Source organism: Ixodes scapularis, unplaced genomic scaffold (genome assembly GCF_016920785.2).
Source record: "Ixodes scapularis isolate PalLabHiFi unplaced genomic scaffold, ASM1692078v2 PGA_scaffold5__190_contigs__length_132052651, whole genome shotgun sequence".
NCBI lineage: Eukaryota > Metazoa > Arthropoda > Arachnida > Ixodida > Ixodidae > Ixodes > Ixodes scapularis.
The window spans coordinates 85,176,032-85,191,463 of NW_024609880.1; the positions used below are offsets into that span (position 1 = coordinate 85,176,032).

The window sequence follows — 15,432 nt, forward strand, 5'->3', positions numbered from 1 at the left end:
TAGGGTAATAGAACCACGCGCCGGAAAGAATTCAGCTTCGGACGTCGCCGCGTCCAACGATCAAGATCTCGTCAGAGGGTCAGCTGGGAAGATGGGAACCTTGCGCGACGGCAGCACAGAAACAGCTGCCACGAATGGCCGCCGACTTGTCCTGCACTTAGCGGCGCGTAGAGACCGGGAACGGGGCATGCCTGCCCCCAGCTGTTTACGTACGACGTGTGTGTGTATCCCGATTCGGGCAAAAGACGGCTGTGGCTTGGCGCGCACGTACGAGTTTCCTTTCATCCGTTTCCCTGGGGATTTTCTGGTTGCATCCCTTCTGGGCGAGTTTCAAATTGTTTTTTTTTTTTTTGTTTAACTCTGCCTTGCGCGTGTGTTTCCTAGACGGCGTAGGTTTCCACTCCATCCTTAAAGCGCCGTTCACAGACTTGCGTTTGACTCAAATACGTATTTTTAACCCTTTTGCGACGGCTTATGGCCGGCTGCGTTGCAGTACCTCCCGTCGTAAGCCGTCACAAGAGGCTTAGAAACAGATCTTGTCTTAGTCGGTCGCAGTGAAACGCAAGTGTGTGTACGGACCTTTAGTTTTCCTATGCTCTTTAACGTTTTTTTTTTTTCCTAGCATACGTTTAAACCGTTACCCTATAGCGTCTTGGTCCCTGAAACACTGTTCCTATAAAGTACCGTTCACACATTTGCGACTCCTTAGAACCGAGCGCCTTAAAACCTCTTAAAAGATATCTCACGACGACAGAACACACTGAGACGCCGGCGTCATCTATGCGATGACACTAGAACGGCATTTCACTAGGCCGAATGTTTGGCGGTATTTGCGAGGGCAAAGGTACGTATTACTTATGGGAAATGTTCGGGTATAACATTGAGAAAACTATTTCAAGCCAGGAAGGAAAGGATGTTGCGTGAAAGAAATTGAAAATATACGGGACCGTCCAGTGTTCCACTGCTGTCCGATAGGTGGAACCAGTGTGTTTTCTCGTCGTAAGAGATTCTGAGATGTTTTAAGGCGCTCGGTTCTAAGAAGTCGCAGGCGTGTGAACGGGCCTTTACTCGCTTTCTAATCATCTTGCCCTCAATAGTGATAAAAAGTGAATTTTAGAAAATATTCAAACAGAGAGCGAATAAAAAATAAATAAAAAATGTCAGCTGATGTATAATATATTTTTAGAATTATTCAATTTTTCTTGAATTCTTCCTCTTCATTGTTTTTTATATCCACATAAATCTACATATCACGCCGAAGAAAATATAATATGGTGCCATCATCTTGAAACTGTTCGCCGTTCGAATTCTACGCACGGGTCGCTTACAAAGAAATAAAAAAGGCAAATCCTATATTTGTTGAAGTGTTCCGAGATATTAAAAAAACCCTAACGTACACATGACTGAAGCAAAAAAAAACAACAAAAAAACAAGGCATACTTGATACAGGAACCAGACGGCTCTTGAGACGACTCTCTTCCGAGATTCCAGCAAGACGGCCCTTTCGAAGACTCAAAATTAATATAACGTACCTTTCATGCGTATACATTTTCTTCGTAATTTTGTCCTAATTTTTCATTGGGTGCAGAAATCGCTCATTTCCGACTCCTCAAGCGTCATAACACGATTTGAAGGCACCTGGAATGTGGGGCAAAAAAACGTTCAATCAAGAGGTTAGGGAGCAGACGAGCTAGTGGTGGTTAAACATTTGACTAAAAACCCCGAGACTGGGACGAGAAAGGACGGACAAACACAAAGTCTCAATTGAGACTTTGTGTTTGACCGTTCCTTCTCGTCCCAGGCTGTTTTTTTTTTTTTTAGTGAATTGTTTAAAAATTTCAAAAGCCCAAGCGTTTTTTTTTGTCTTTTCTGTAATTAGCGATTATTCTGATTTTCTTCCGTTCTATCAAATATAGATACTCGAAACGACTTAAATTTGGGTTAGGGTGTTGTTAAAGTCATTCTGCTTTCGTGACGCAACGCGTTGGACGGGTTGCGTTGGGCATATGTGAAACTTTCGAGGGTATATGGATTTTCCTAGCACGAGATTTCCTATTCGTATGATAAAATTTATTAAGATTTGCAGCAAAATAGATTCAAATTAAATTTCTCAGTCATACTGATTGTATTTGAGTCGCTACCAGATGTGTGCATATAACGAAAATATATTCTGCATTCTACTCAATGCAGCGCCAATAAAATATTTTTTTACTAATTTTGTCTAGTGCATTCCTTTGGTTCTTATTATTGGTCAGCTTGTTTCCCGGCAGAAAAAAAAATTACAAAAAGTTGCTCTTCTAGTTGCACTTTTTAATACAGAATATTAAATCTCTAACATAAACACATAACAAAAGCGCGTTAATCAAATGTTTTCATCGCTTATAAATAATCTCGCGTCAGCAAGACAAGACGCTTCCTTGCTAACGGATCCTTATAGAACTTTAAATTTATTCTCTATTAATTTTATATTATGATGTTGAATATTCGAGACTAATAATGCTTATCATAAGATGGTAATCCATATCATGCACTCTAAAATATATTCCTTGCTGCAGCGTAGTGGATGCTGCTCGGGTGTCTGATGAGGCACCCGAGAAAAGGTTACGGCACACTTAAATATGCCCGACTCCACGTAATTAATTTATCGCACCAGACTCCGCCAATTTAGCCCTTAAAAAGAAAATAGTCAGCGTATCTATTTAGACTGCGATATTACAAAGATTCCATAGACGACATATTAAAAGAAAAACACATTAAACAGGATTGCTTTTTTAGCAGAAAAAAAATTAATCTAAAGGTATGATTTTGCCTTTCAGCTGAGTTGCAGCACCGCCGGAAGGCCATGAAGTTAAGGAGAAGGCTGTTACTTCAGCCGTTATTGGGAGACTAGAAAATAAGCGCACTTAAGAACAAAATAGATGCAGGCTCGAGAGTAAAGTTCTTACTCGAGCCACCGCTTGGAGTGGACGGAGGTGCGCTCGGCGAATTCGTCATGTCGACAATGAGAAAAGCAGCAGACTGATTCATCCACCGGTTTCAGCAGAGGAACACGCACCACAACACAGCGGAATTTGATTCCTACTTTATCGTCTGTCCTGTCGTCTTTGCTCCCTTGTGAGCGTTGACGCCCAACCGACTGCCAATAATGCTTTCGTTCAAACCGTAGGCCACTACAATGCAACCAAATCCCTAACGCTAAAACGTAATTGCAAATCGGATCCTTCAGGTTTCATTAAATCTAAAATTGCGAGCGTAAAGCACAAGATCAAGACGGACGTAAAAAAAATCATTACGCAGTCGACTAACAGGTTTGTGGAGTCAGTGAACACTGTCTTCCTAGAAATGTCCGAATAAAAAATACAAGGAAGCAACTAGGTATAGTAGGCAGTGTCTAATTTTAAGCCCTTGGCCTGAAAGGGAAAATGCACTTTACAGATTCATCGAATATTCGGGAGCTATGCAAAGAGTCTCGTCGTAGTAAGCTGGTTAACTGCTGAGGCTGGGGGGCACTCCTCACAGCGCCGAATTAAAAAAAGGAAGTTTATGGTTACCGCCTTCATTTCGCTTCTGTGGCAGAAAACTCCGTCAATATCTTGGCTTGTGCCGCCATCTGTGTGCAAATTTCTAAACTCGGCGTCAAAATCCTGTGACACCTTGTCAAAGCTAGCGTAGCTTCCGTAGTACGCTGCCAACTCTATTGGGGAGAGTATCCAACCGTCGCGCTCCTAGCGGATAATTTGAGAACTAAACCCGTGTGGAGAACAATTTTCTGAATAATAATGCTGCGATTCAAGTGAAGGGCTCGGCTGACGCTGTCAAAACCTGTTCAAGCGTTCGACTTGGCTCATGTCCCGTCAATGAAGCTTTCATATAACATTTTTCCTAAATTACCCTAGCACCAGAGATCAAGGTCTATATGTAGTTACAGGCGCTGCACGAGCTAGCGTCTGCAGCAGCAACTGACCTAAAGCAAAAGTCTCGAACATATGCTACATCGCACGAGCGTTCGTCAACGCCTTATTTCGGTTGATTAACTTCGGATCCCTTACACTGATAATGCGAGTGTGGGCAGCCCTCGTAGCAACCTTCACGACATTCTAGCTGGTATATCCGTCGCTTGGCAGGAGGCAACGTTTTTACAGTCTGTACACTGATGCTTCAAACCCAGTTTGGACGGTTTCGCAAATATCAATTTTTCGACGAATCATGCTGCGATTGGCAAGAGTCGTTTACGATAATGTCTTTGTTAAAAAAGGGTATTTCTTTCCCATGGACCACTTAAGAGTTAAAGTCTAACGTAAGCGTACAACCCGGTTGCTGAGAACTGAAGTGTAGTATACACTGAATGAAAAAAAAAACCTCCCCTCCTCACCAAGAAACAAAAAAAAAAAAAAAAAAAAAACTTGCGTCGGCCGGGAATCGAACCCGGGTCAACTGCTTGGAAGGCAGCTATGCTTACCACTATACCACCGACGCAGACTTACGTTCGGCGAAAGAAACCAGATACTCTAGATTCGAAAATAACTCCATCGCCGCACGGCCGGGGTGGAATGAGGTCACCGCTCCGCTTCCCTGCCTTCCTTCTGGGAAGCTCACGTCGCCTTTTTCGTGTCCACACACAATTACTTGCTTCCGCTGTTGCCAGGTAACGCGTTACTAGTAACGGCGTTACCAGTAAATCGTTACTTTTTTTCCCGGTAACGTAGTGGCGTACTCGTTACACTTTCAGAACAGTAACGGGTAACGTACTTACGTTACACAATGCAACTAACGGGTAACGTACTTACGTTACAGAATGCACGTGACGGGTACTTCTTACTTACAAAACCTGCAAAAACATACACTTGAATTTTGTTCCGTGTTTCTATACTTGGTTTTACCAGGGATGCTGAACCGAAATATGAATTCCACAAAACACGCTACAAAAGCGTGCAACGGGATGTTACAAACACCAAAACATCACTCATACAGCGGTATCTCGAACGGATGACCCTATTTTTCAACTAAAGGAGGCGCATTTTACTGATATGTTTACGTCGTGTTTCTCCGAGAAGGAGAGGAAACGGCCTTGCAACTTCGCCTCGCCGCCTTGAGGAGGTGAAGCGAAGAGAGGAGGAAACAAGATATCTTCACGTCACAAGCCTCGTCGGCCTGGTTCAATCTCGACCTCTTTTTCCAAAAATACGGCCGTCAGTTCGAGGTACGGCCTTACGAGCAGTGTTGTAGTGATTGTAGCGTCCCATCTACACCTCCTACATTGTTTTTTTGAAATCCGAATTTCGGATCACCATCCCTTTAAAGGGATACTACAGCAAAATTTCGGCGCTTATCTTTTGGCCTGTATGTGTTCAAAGGAGCAGTGTCACATTGAACATACTAATATTTTCTTTATAAAATCACTGAAGGGAATTTGAAAACGAATTAATCGATTAGTAAAGAGCATCTGATTGATGTCGCTAACGCCTCGTTTGTAATGCCCGTCTAGGAACCTTGAGAGGTAGTGACGGTAACTGTCTCGCCTCCGGCCACAACGAAAGAAGAGAGGAAGGAGGAACTCCCCTCTTCCCGAGAATGCCTTTTGTGTGTTTCAGAAGTTGCCATTGTCCCTCTACAAGAATATAGAAGATTAGCCCGTCACTCAAAATGTGTACAAAAGCAGCCGCTTCAGTGGCTGGAACGACTAGGTGATCCTCTCGACGTCAGCCTCGCCATAGCTTTGCTCGTCCGGAGACGAACTACGTCACGATTGCGTTGGATGTCCCGTGCTCTCTGCTGTCTGTTTTCCGAGAGCTTGCTATAGTGGGCCATTTATAACGAAAAATGCAGCCACCAGGCTCAAAATACAAACGTGCGATTACCGTTTACAGATATTGTGGATCATATTCATCTATTCTTGAACACGACGGGTATATTTGAAGTTTCGTTGATGTGTCCCTTTAAGTCTAGACGCAGCCGACGCTACGAGCTGACGGGACTAATGAGACAGCGCCAAGAGGGCACCGTCATGGGGTTCGTCGTGTTCCTGTACGTGTTCTGTCATCGCTGAACCAATCATAAACAAAAAAAAAAAGGTCCAGTGACTTGTGCTTTTGACGCTGCTTGGTCGGTCCCATTAGCTTGTAGCCTTGACTCCGTCTGCACTTGAGCTGGAACGAAGTATAATGCGCCGGCTCTCTTGGTTCACCAACGCTGCACCGCACTGTCTTGTTGTTTTAATTTTTGAAATGCGAAGTAATTAATTTGCGCACTAATTCCGCATGCCTCCAAATTGTGCGTCTTTTCCCTACCATAAGATTTAACAATTAACATTTGTTGCTTTTACTGCGATAGCAGTTATTGGAACACTTCGCGAGTTTCGCGCCGTTGACTGCGCTCCATATTGCGACGGGCCATTTTCGGCACCCCGCCAAATGACTCCACATTGACGTAACGCCGCCGACGTCACGCCGCTCGACACGACTCTGACGTCACTTCGTGCGTCACATCACCTGGTACCTGGCGTCAACTGAAACCATGACGTGATATTGTTATTTCAAGTCACGTTGCATGGTGACTCCACGCGACATAATGACGTTAAGTGACACCGTGAGTCACGCGATGTGATGATATCACGTAACGCTGGGACAACACATGACATTACGTGACAAAACGTTGCAATGCTTCGTCACGTGAGACCATGGCGGCGCGTAGAAACAAAAACATGACACTGCTGATAATGGACGCAATAAAAATAAAGCATTTTCGTCAATTATGCCAGAGAATTCCTGGGGCGATAAAACCAATAAAAATAGGTCAGTGTTAAGCCGGCGAAACCACGCGCGCGAAATTAGGTTGAGCTACGCGCTCTAAACTTGACTGTGTGATGTTTGAAGTGTACTTCAGGGACCACAAGGTGGTGTTTGTTTGTGTCCAATAATATTGCGTAAGATGTTCAGGCAGCCACATCAGCAAAAAAGCGGATCATGCATACACACTGTTTCGCCGTTCCCTGGATTTCAAACGTAAGCGGGCGATTCTCGAAGTGTTCTTCAGTTATCACAAGGCTGTCCTAGTTTTTTTCAAATACAAATATTGAATAGGTTCAGGAAATTTTCTATACTTAAAAACTCTCATTGGTTCCAAAACTACTGTGGAATTTTTGTCAGGTGTGTTACTCAGTTTAATACGAAACGAGGGGCCCATGCGGACTTTATGCTGCGTGCTCGCAGCTTTACCGTTCATTCAGTACATCTGCTCCGAAATGGCACGCTAGCGGCTCCGACCTAACGCCTCAGCTGTCGCTGTATTTCACCTTACGAATTGCGTAAATGTTTACCATTTTTTTATTTGTTTTGCAAATGAAACAATAAAGCTGGTATCAAATCAGCTTGAGCGATGAAACGTTCTCCTTTAGGCCATGAAATTAGCAAGTATACACTTCTGTTTAAAGAATATTAAGGAAGGAATTACAAATATATGTCTTTTTACACTATCAGAGTAAAAAACGAAAAAAAAAACCGCAAATGAAGTTCCATTTTCTTTCTGTACTAACCAAATATTGGAGTGACAGAAACAAGTATGTGAGCAACGTCGATCGTTTGACGGTGAACACGGGGCCGTACAATATGTTTTAGAGTGGCAGATTTTTCATCGTCATGCGCATCATGTGGTATCGCGTACTTTTTTGTTTAACTCGCATGAAAGTGTTGAGTAAAATACGAACGAAAATATTTATATCATGGTAGATTTCGATACATAAAGAAAGGCAGTTAGTAACAAACATAGTGTGTCCAGACGCCCTAGGATCGGAGAACAACGATGTTGCGATGCGACAAAAGTAACGCGATTAAAGGCGGCACGTGGACGAAAATCCATTACATAATTACTATAGAGTATTCGGGAGCAGTGGAATTTACGAAAACATAATGCATACACCATTTATTGTGCGCTGGGGATCAAGCAAGATTTCCTGGAAGTGGTAAAAAAAGCTTTATCATGAGGGCGCGAAGAAGCCCTTCGAAGCGATCTGCTACAGAGGAATGCTGCTGGCTATAGGAAGTCTCCTGACTTAAAAACGAAACTGACCCTAAGTAACTGAGACAGCCAGATTATTTAGAACGTCTGCAATTATTGCATTCGGCGAAGCGCACACGCCTACAGACTTAAAGTAAGTTTCGCTGGAGAGCACGACCACAGGGCCTGTGTAACAAATATTTTATATTGAGCGCTCGCGATTTCCCAGGGTGAACAAAGTTATCTCTGTATCGCAGATATGTGATACATTATAGAGGAAAACGAACTAAACTACGTAAGTTATATAGCCTACACAGTAGTGAAATAATAATGCCATTAAATGAAATAGTGACATCTGATTTATTTATCACATTTATATCTTCTTTTTCGAGACTAGATATGCCAACACAACCTAGACAGAAGGCCTCCGCACGAGTCGTCACACTCATATTGATCGAGGCGTGAGATTGAGCACGAGTGCTCTGTCACTGTTCGGCTGGGGCTCGTCTCTAATCAGCGCGTCGAAGGTCGGGCTCGGGCCCAATAGCCAAGTTAGCGCGATACGACTCTGATGACGTTTTATAGAGGGTAAGGAGACCATGCGGAGGCCTTCTGTCTAGGTGGTGTTGGTTCGGCGCTGCTGCAGTTCTGCAGAAAATACGAATTGTGTTCAGCTTTTCTGTTTTAATTTTGTTCATTCAAAGTATTGAGGAACCTAAACTTTTTTTGCTTAATCTAATACCCCAAATGCGAACGTTCCAGCACACAGGTAGGTTCAGTAACAGACTTTGTTGCAGAAAACAAAAAAGTATCATAAAGCAAGAAAAACTCGAACGAGCTGGAAAACAGCACCTTCGCGTACACACTAAAAATTTCAACACCCATGTTCGTGTTAAAAGGGTGTTTTTCCGAGCTCACACCCTTCCTACACCATTTTTACATGATTTTTGAATATTCAAGGGTGTACGGAAAGGCCTACACCCTTCGTACATCCTTTTTACACCCTACGGCTACCGAAATCGTGTTAAGAGGGTGTTGCGGTGGTACACCCATGATTTCCGAATCGTCGAACTCGGAAACCGCCGAATTGCAGACATACGCGCCGACAGCAGAAGTCAAGAAGCAGCCTGCTCAATTTAGAGGATTTCGTGAAGTTCAAGTAAGCACAATGGGCAGCTGACATCCAAGCCAAGCCAACGCTCAAGTTGTTTTCAAGCCAGATGAATGCCGGCGTTGTGTACAAGCTCCTTGGTTGTTTACGTGCAAGCGACCACGAAAATAGCATCGGTTACTCACGCACTTCTGCTCAGAATGGTGAGACCACATCGGTTCTATTATGATACATTCCGTCTTATCCTGAGATGTACTAAAGCGAAGGCTAGACGTGCGAGACGGTTCGGGCTCACAGCTTTACTGTGAGCCTGTACCGTAAAGGTCGGTTCCGACACTTGCGTTTGAGTGTGTTTGTCTGCGTTGCGTTTAGAACCGAAAACGAGTCACTGGCACATCTGTGCTTCGTATGAAGCGTGGATTCCAATTCAAAGAATCATCTTGGCACGCGACAGAAGCAGCAGGGATGTCTTGGCTTCTTGCAGCCGCAACGCGGTCAAACGCAACTGTTTGAACCAGGCTTTACGTGGTTGTCCTGTGCTTGTCACTCGCGCTTTATTCTTTCGATTTTAAGTATTCATTTTCAACTCGCTCGCTTTTAACAGTACTAGTAGATACTCAGGCTGCACGAGGGTTCGTGCAGTGCGACCATCTAGCGATGCTATGAGCTTGTGCTCGAACCTTGGCTTTAATGGGCAATCATCGGGGATATATGACACACGATGATGCCAAGTCTGTTCACGGCGGACTCTCGTGCTGTTCTGATTGGAGGAGAAGGGGCGTGTAAAAAATTGGCAAATGGAACATGGTTAGCGACAGCGCAAATATATGTTGGAAAAAGTTCAGAACATTAAAGTGCAGCAGCCTGAAACTTTGGAGTTAAGCAATTAGAGAATCATTTGAAGACATCTTTAGAGGTTCAGCCTTCTCTCCCCCCACACCAATATCGAAGGCTGCTAGGATATTGGTTCAGGCTAAGCCCTCTGTCTTTCAGTCAGCAAACTCGAGCCGTTCCACCTGACCTTGTTATTTCATAACAGATATGTTAGAAAATGGAATGCAGATTTTCTTTACACGGCCAAAACATAAAGTGTTATCAAATAATACCTGCCATATTCATATTCTACATTTACAGACCGGGGCTGCCCCGCCTGTGGAGGGTGAAGATGCGAGCAGCCTCGAAGCCCACCAACAGTGGCTGTGTGCTGAGAGCGAAAGCTGGTGCCTGACGAATGCCAGATTGATCTTCGAAAGGATGCGACTGCCTGCAAATGGCTACATGCGTTGACATTGATGGGCATATAGACTGCACAGAATGCTTATCCCTACCTGATGGATGCTAGGAGGGTATGCGTTCCATATTTTTTTACTGATCTCTACGACAATTGCTAAATTGCGCTTCCCCGTTCCGTGATTGCGGCTGCCGGACGACCATCTTGGGACACGGAAAATTAACCTTTTGGAGCGTTGCAGAGGCTGGCCGGCAGCGTGCTGAAGACATGTTTTTTGCTCGTTTGTCGTCATTGGGAGCGTTAAAGTGGCCCTGCAATAACTTTTTGACTGGTTTTTAATTTGGACCGAACCTGAGCGCATTGAACGTAGTAATTTAAAGAAACTTTTCTTTTCTCAAATTTCGCTTTATTTTAAAAGCTATAGGCAAATTAGACTTACAGAAACAAGCGAAAAATAACATCCTTCATGACGTCGTAGGTCCTGGTTTGAGTGGCCGTGAAGTAGTGAGCTCATCGAACGCTCACGGCTGCCGCACTCAGTGTCAACGGCTCGAGAGGGTGCCACTAAAGCACGTGTTGACTAGGCTGTATGAAGCGGGCGGCCAGGGCAGCTCGCATTGCATTTGCCGCGCGATTAAAGACTAATTCGGCATAACACTTCATTGGCCACAAACGACGGCAAACACGGGGTAAAGATCAGTTCAGAACGGGAGCCACTTCGCGCTGCCATACCGCCAAAGGGTCAAATCGCCAGCCAAGCCTGCGCCGAAAGCCTTGGGAACGCTCGGAACCGGTCGGATCCTCGAGCCGGTATACGACCGCAGCGCCACCGCGTACATCCGGGACCTTTCTAAGCCCATTGTTCGTCGGAGCCTCATCCCACTACGCCTTTCTAGTATGCGCCGTTTTTTTCACCGCTTGGTGGCGGGTTTGTCTACGGGTCTTTTCTTGTTTCCGTACTTTATAAACTGCATTTGTTTCTTTTCTGATCTAAAATACTGAACAAAAACTACTTTCATACAAAATTGAAACGGTTCGCGACACTTATATTTTGTATCGACTAAAAAAAATGCTTTTAGCGGCTCTGACCAGTAGTAGTAAGCCCAGGACCAAAGACGTCACATATTCCGCGCTTTCGGCAACGCGGGTCGCCCTCGCAGGTGGAGGAGGTTTCCGCGTCGTCCGGTTAAAATATGACTCACTGATATTTAGTTATTCTCTCCGTGCCCGCTGGCTTACCCGAACCCAAAGAGACGTGGAAACCGCAAAAGAGGTAGACGCTTAAGTATGATTGCAGCTCCCCTTTAAGTCCACACTCCTTTACTCCTACTCTGACGCTCCGAGTTTCATACTCTAGGCACAGCAACTAAACGGCGTACACACCAAATCTATTGACGAGCCGCACAAGCTCCTTCCCACCGCACGGTTATGACGAACCTGGCATCCCGTGGATACGGGTGGGAGAAGCCAAAATTATTTCGGTGGTAAATTAATTAAAGCCAGTGTAGAGCGGCAGGGTACAAAGTAAAAGAGACGGCGACGTTATGAAGTTTCTACGAACGTTTAAGTATTTCTTAGAGGTTTGGAGACTCGCTTCGAGCACGTGCGGGGAAAGGCACCTTGGCTGATCTATTTATTGACCGTGCAAGCTGTTTATATTTGACCGTGCAAGCTGTTTTCAGGCGAGATGCACGAACAAACCTTTCCCGCAATGCTAACTGATGCTTCGGCTTTCCAATCTAAGTATCTTTATTCGCTGCAGCTGGACTAAGCAGTTTAAAAAGGGCAGCCGTCCCACTGTCTTCTCGGCAACTTTTCTGTCGCCGAGCTATCAGCACGCTCGTTCGATAGATCACTTTGTTCTCAGGCGAGGCACATGAACAAACCTTTTCCGGAATGCTAATTGCTGTCTTGGCTTTCAAATCAAATTGTTTTTACCTGCTGGATTAACCACTAATGGACTGAAAAGGAGCAGCTGTCCGGCTACGCCTTTTGTTTCAACAATCTCAACAATGGCACAGCCATCTTGTTTGTGGACGTGACATCACGGAGCGCAAAGAAGTCACTTGTGCTCCAAGAAATGCTCGGAGCACGAAGAGCACGCTCGAGTGTCAGTCTCCGGCGGCGGTCCCCTCTGTTTAGTGAAAGGAGCGCCAAACGCTCGCAATGTGTAAACAATAAGAATTTCCTTTGAAAACGCATATAATTTTTTGCAACATCGCGGCACCGCAGGAAAAAGGCACAACTTGTCGAACGTCGAGTCTCGCCGGTCTTGCGGCGTGATCAAAGCTTCCTTGGCCTGCCAAACTGCTGCGTCTCTGTGCCTTTTCACGCTTGAATACTTATCAAGAATCAATGCCATGGCAGAGCTTTGAAGGTATGTCGCACATAGGCGTCTTCTCTATCACCCAGCTGTTCCAGCGAGTTGCTATCAATAGGAAACGAAATCGGTGGTTGCTATTATGGATTAACCATGGCTATGTTCCAAATCTACTCAAATGGATCACATGACAGCACAAATAGAGCAATGCTGTGGAAGAAGGTAGGTTGTCGAAGGCAAAAGTATGAAGCGGCGATATCTGAAGTTTTTCAAACGTGGCCCGTCCATATAGTTGTGTGCAATCTGTCGCCGTCGCCATAGCCCCCTACCCCTCCTTTTTTGCCACTGGATCATGCCCGCTTCTGGACTGCAAGTGCCGCAAGTTACAAATACAGTCGTAAGAGTGAAGTAAAATGCTGCTCCAGAGGCACATGCATCTTCATGCTCTTTGCACTCACGAAACAAATCCACACGGCGTTAATTCTTGATCGGTATTCAAGCGTGCGAAGACAAGGATGCAGCACTTTGGCATGCCAAGGAAGCTTTGATCATGCCGCCAGAACGGTAAGACTTGCGTTAGACGAGTTGCCCCTTTTTCTTGCGGTGCTGAGCTTTCGTAAAAATTTCCACGTGTTCTCAAACGAAATTTTCACCGTTCGGGGTTTTAACAAACTTCTTCGGTAAAGGACAACGAACGAGCAGAAAACATGTCTTCAGCTTACTGCCGCCCAGCCTCCGCGACGCTCCAAAAGGTTGACTGATAATCTTTGTCCCAAGGTGGCCATCCGGTAGCCGCACCTGAGCTGCAACGACCAAGCGGAGACACGCGATCCAGCAAATTGTCGTGGAGATCAATGGTATTGCTTGCACGGCGTACTATTAGTCTTCAGAGCAAACACAAGTGTCGCTGCGGTCGCTACGTCTTGATTGGGTGAGGTGTACCGTGACGTCTGGTGATGGACTCCGCTTCGCGTTCTGGCATCTAGCTGGCTTCCCTGCGCCCGTTTCCTCACGATCGGAGGTTTGTGATCATGCTGACCTACTGTTCAGCGCTGCAATGCAATTTCCAAAAAGAAGCTGGTATAATATTCTACCACCCGAAAACTTCGAGATTAAAAAGAGCATGGACAGTCAGACTAAGGATGGGAAAGGCACCGTCAACATCGGCCGTTGTGAGCTGTAAGCACGTTGAGAAGCGGGGCTTCGTTTACCCAGTGTACAAGGCGCTGGGTGAGACTTATGCCGGCAGAATTTTCATAGCTTTTCCAACCGTGTTTGTCACGTTTACCCTTATAATTGGGTTATAAGTATGGAAAGCTATCGGTGGAGGCAACTCCGTCGATGAACCCCCCCGCCCCCTCCACACGATATAAGGCGGTTGTGCAAGGGGTTGTGGAAGCGGCGGTGTAAGTGTTTCAGACACTGAAATTCTGTTCTTTGCAGATTCATGAGTTAAGCGCGAGACACATGCGCGAAAAATCCATCCGATCCGACGTCCGATCCGACAGTACGACTGCCTGATCCGAAAAATTTGGTCGCTTCAGGTGTCAGATCGGCGATCCGACATGCGTCAAACGCGCCAGATAGTTTCGCACGGCGGACGGATTGTCGGATGCGTCCAGCCAATGACAGCACAGCTAGCGCGAACGTCATGATGACATACTTGGTCTGTCGGGACGAATAAGAAAACGGGACGGGCGACGGGAAGCCGGACGTGTAGATCCCGCTGATCCATTCGAGAAAGATGGCCCCGGCAAAGAATGCACGCGCTAACAAGAACGAGCTCCTAGTGTCGCTCGTGCGAGCTAAACCATCAATCTGGGACCAGAGATCTATGAACGTGGACCTCCGCTGGAGTGCTTGGAAGTTGGATCTCCTGGGCGGAGCCGAACAGATTGTTGTGTCGCTTGCAAGGTCGGAAGCGTATGCATGTATCTCAATTCGGAGCGGCGTTCGGACTGTCGGATCGGACGATTGTGCCGTCCATTTGTCTCGCGCTTTAGGAGAACATCAGACCCCGCTTTGCGGACATACAAATGGTATTTAAGTCAAAGGCCTTTGGGCGGTCTCACTTGTAATTTTCTCCCCATGGCCCAGAATATATTTAACATGTTGCTCGAGCAGAGTGCAGCTTTTTCGCTGAGACGTTTTTGTTTAGAAACAAAGTTGAAAAAAACCTCTTAATTTATTCAAATCATCAGCAGCGTTGATTGTGCGAGATGTAAATCTACTGCAATGCTCCTGCAAGTGTGGTGGCATTTCTTCCTTTTCATATACCATCTGTGATTCATGCACTGTCTGCCCTGGAAACCATGCTCGGAATGTTGGTTGAAGTTTCGCCTGCAGCTACAGACCATACCTCAATAAGGCCGCATATAATAATTCGCATTTCCTACGTAAAATGCGCACAAAAAAAAAAAAAAAAAAAACGAAAGTAATATGTTGACAGCTTACGCCGTCTCGGCCTTTGTAGGGCGAGTGAGGGGGTAAATTTTGTCCTCAGCAGGACGTCACCCCGGCTCGCTGTAAAAGGTCGCCTCCCAAACTTCTCGGTGCTAATACTCTCACCATACAATGCACCTGTTATTTGTTTGGCCCCTGGTCATGAAATCATTCTCAGTTTGCCATTCCATCTCACCGAGAGCCCGATTTTGGTCATTGAGGTCTCAACCGGCTTGCACTGAAGAAGTATTAGCGAGTTCGTTTCACGGCACCCGCAGCGTGGAGCGGGTTCGTTTCAGCCGGCACTCCACAAGTGGTTGCACTCTCCGAGTTCGT

At 45.6% G+C, this 15,432-nt stretch overlaps 1 non-coding gene across 1 annotated transcript; it reads right to left on the reverse strand.

Moving 5' to 3' along the window:
- Positions 1 to 4,404: 4,404 nt before the first annotated feature.
- On the reverse strand, positions 4,405 to 4,476 carry Trnag-ucc. The gene has a single exon. It is a non-coding gene; the product is annotated as a tRNA-Gly (tRNA).
- Positions 4,477 to 15,432: the final 10,956 nt, after the last annotated feature.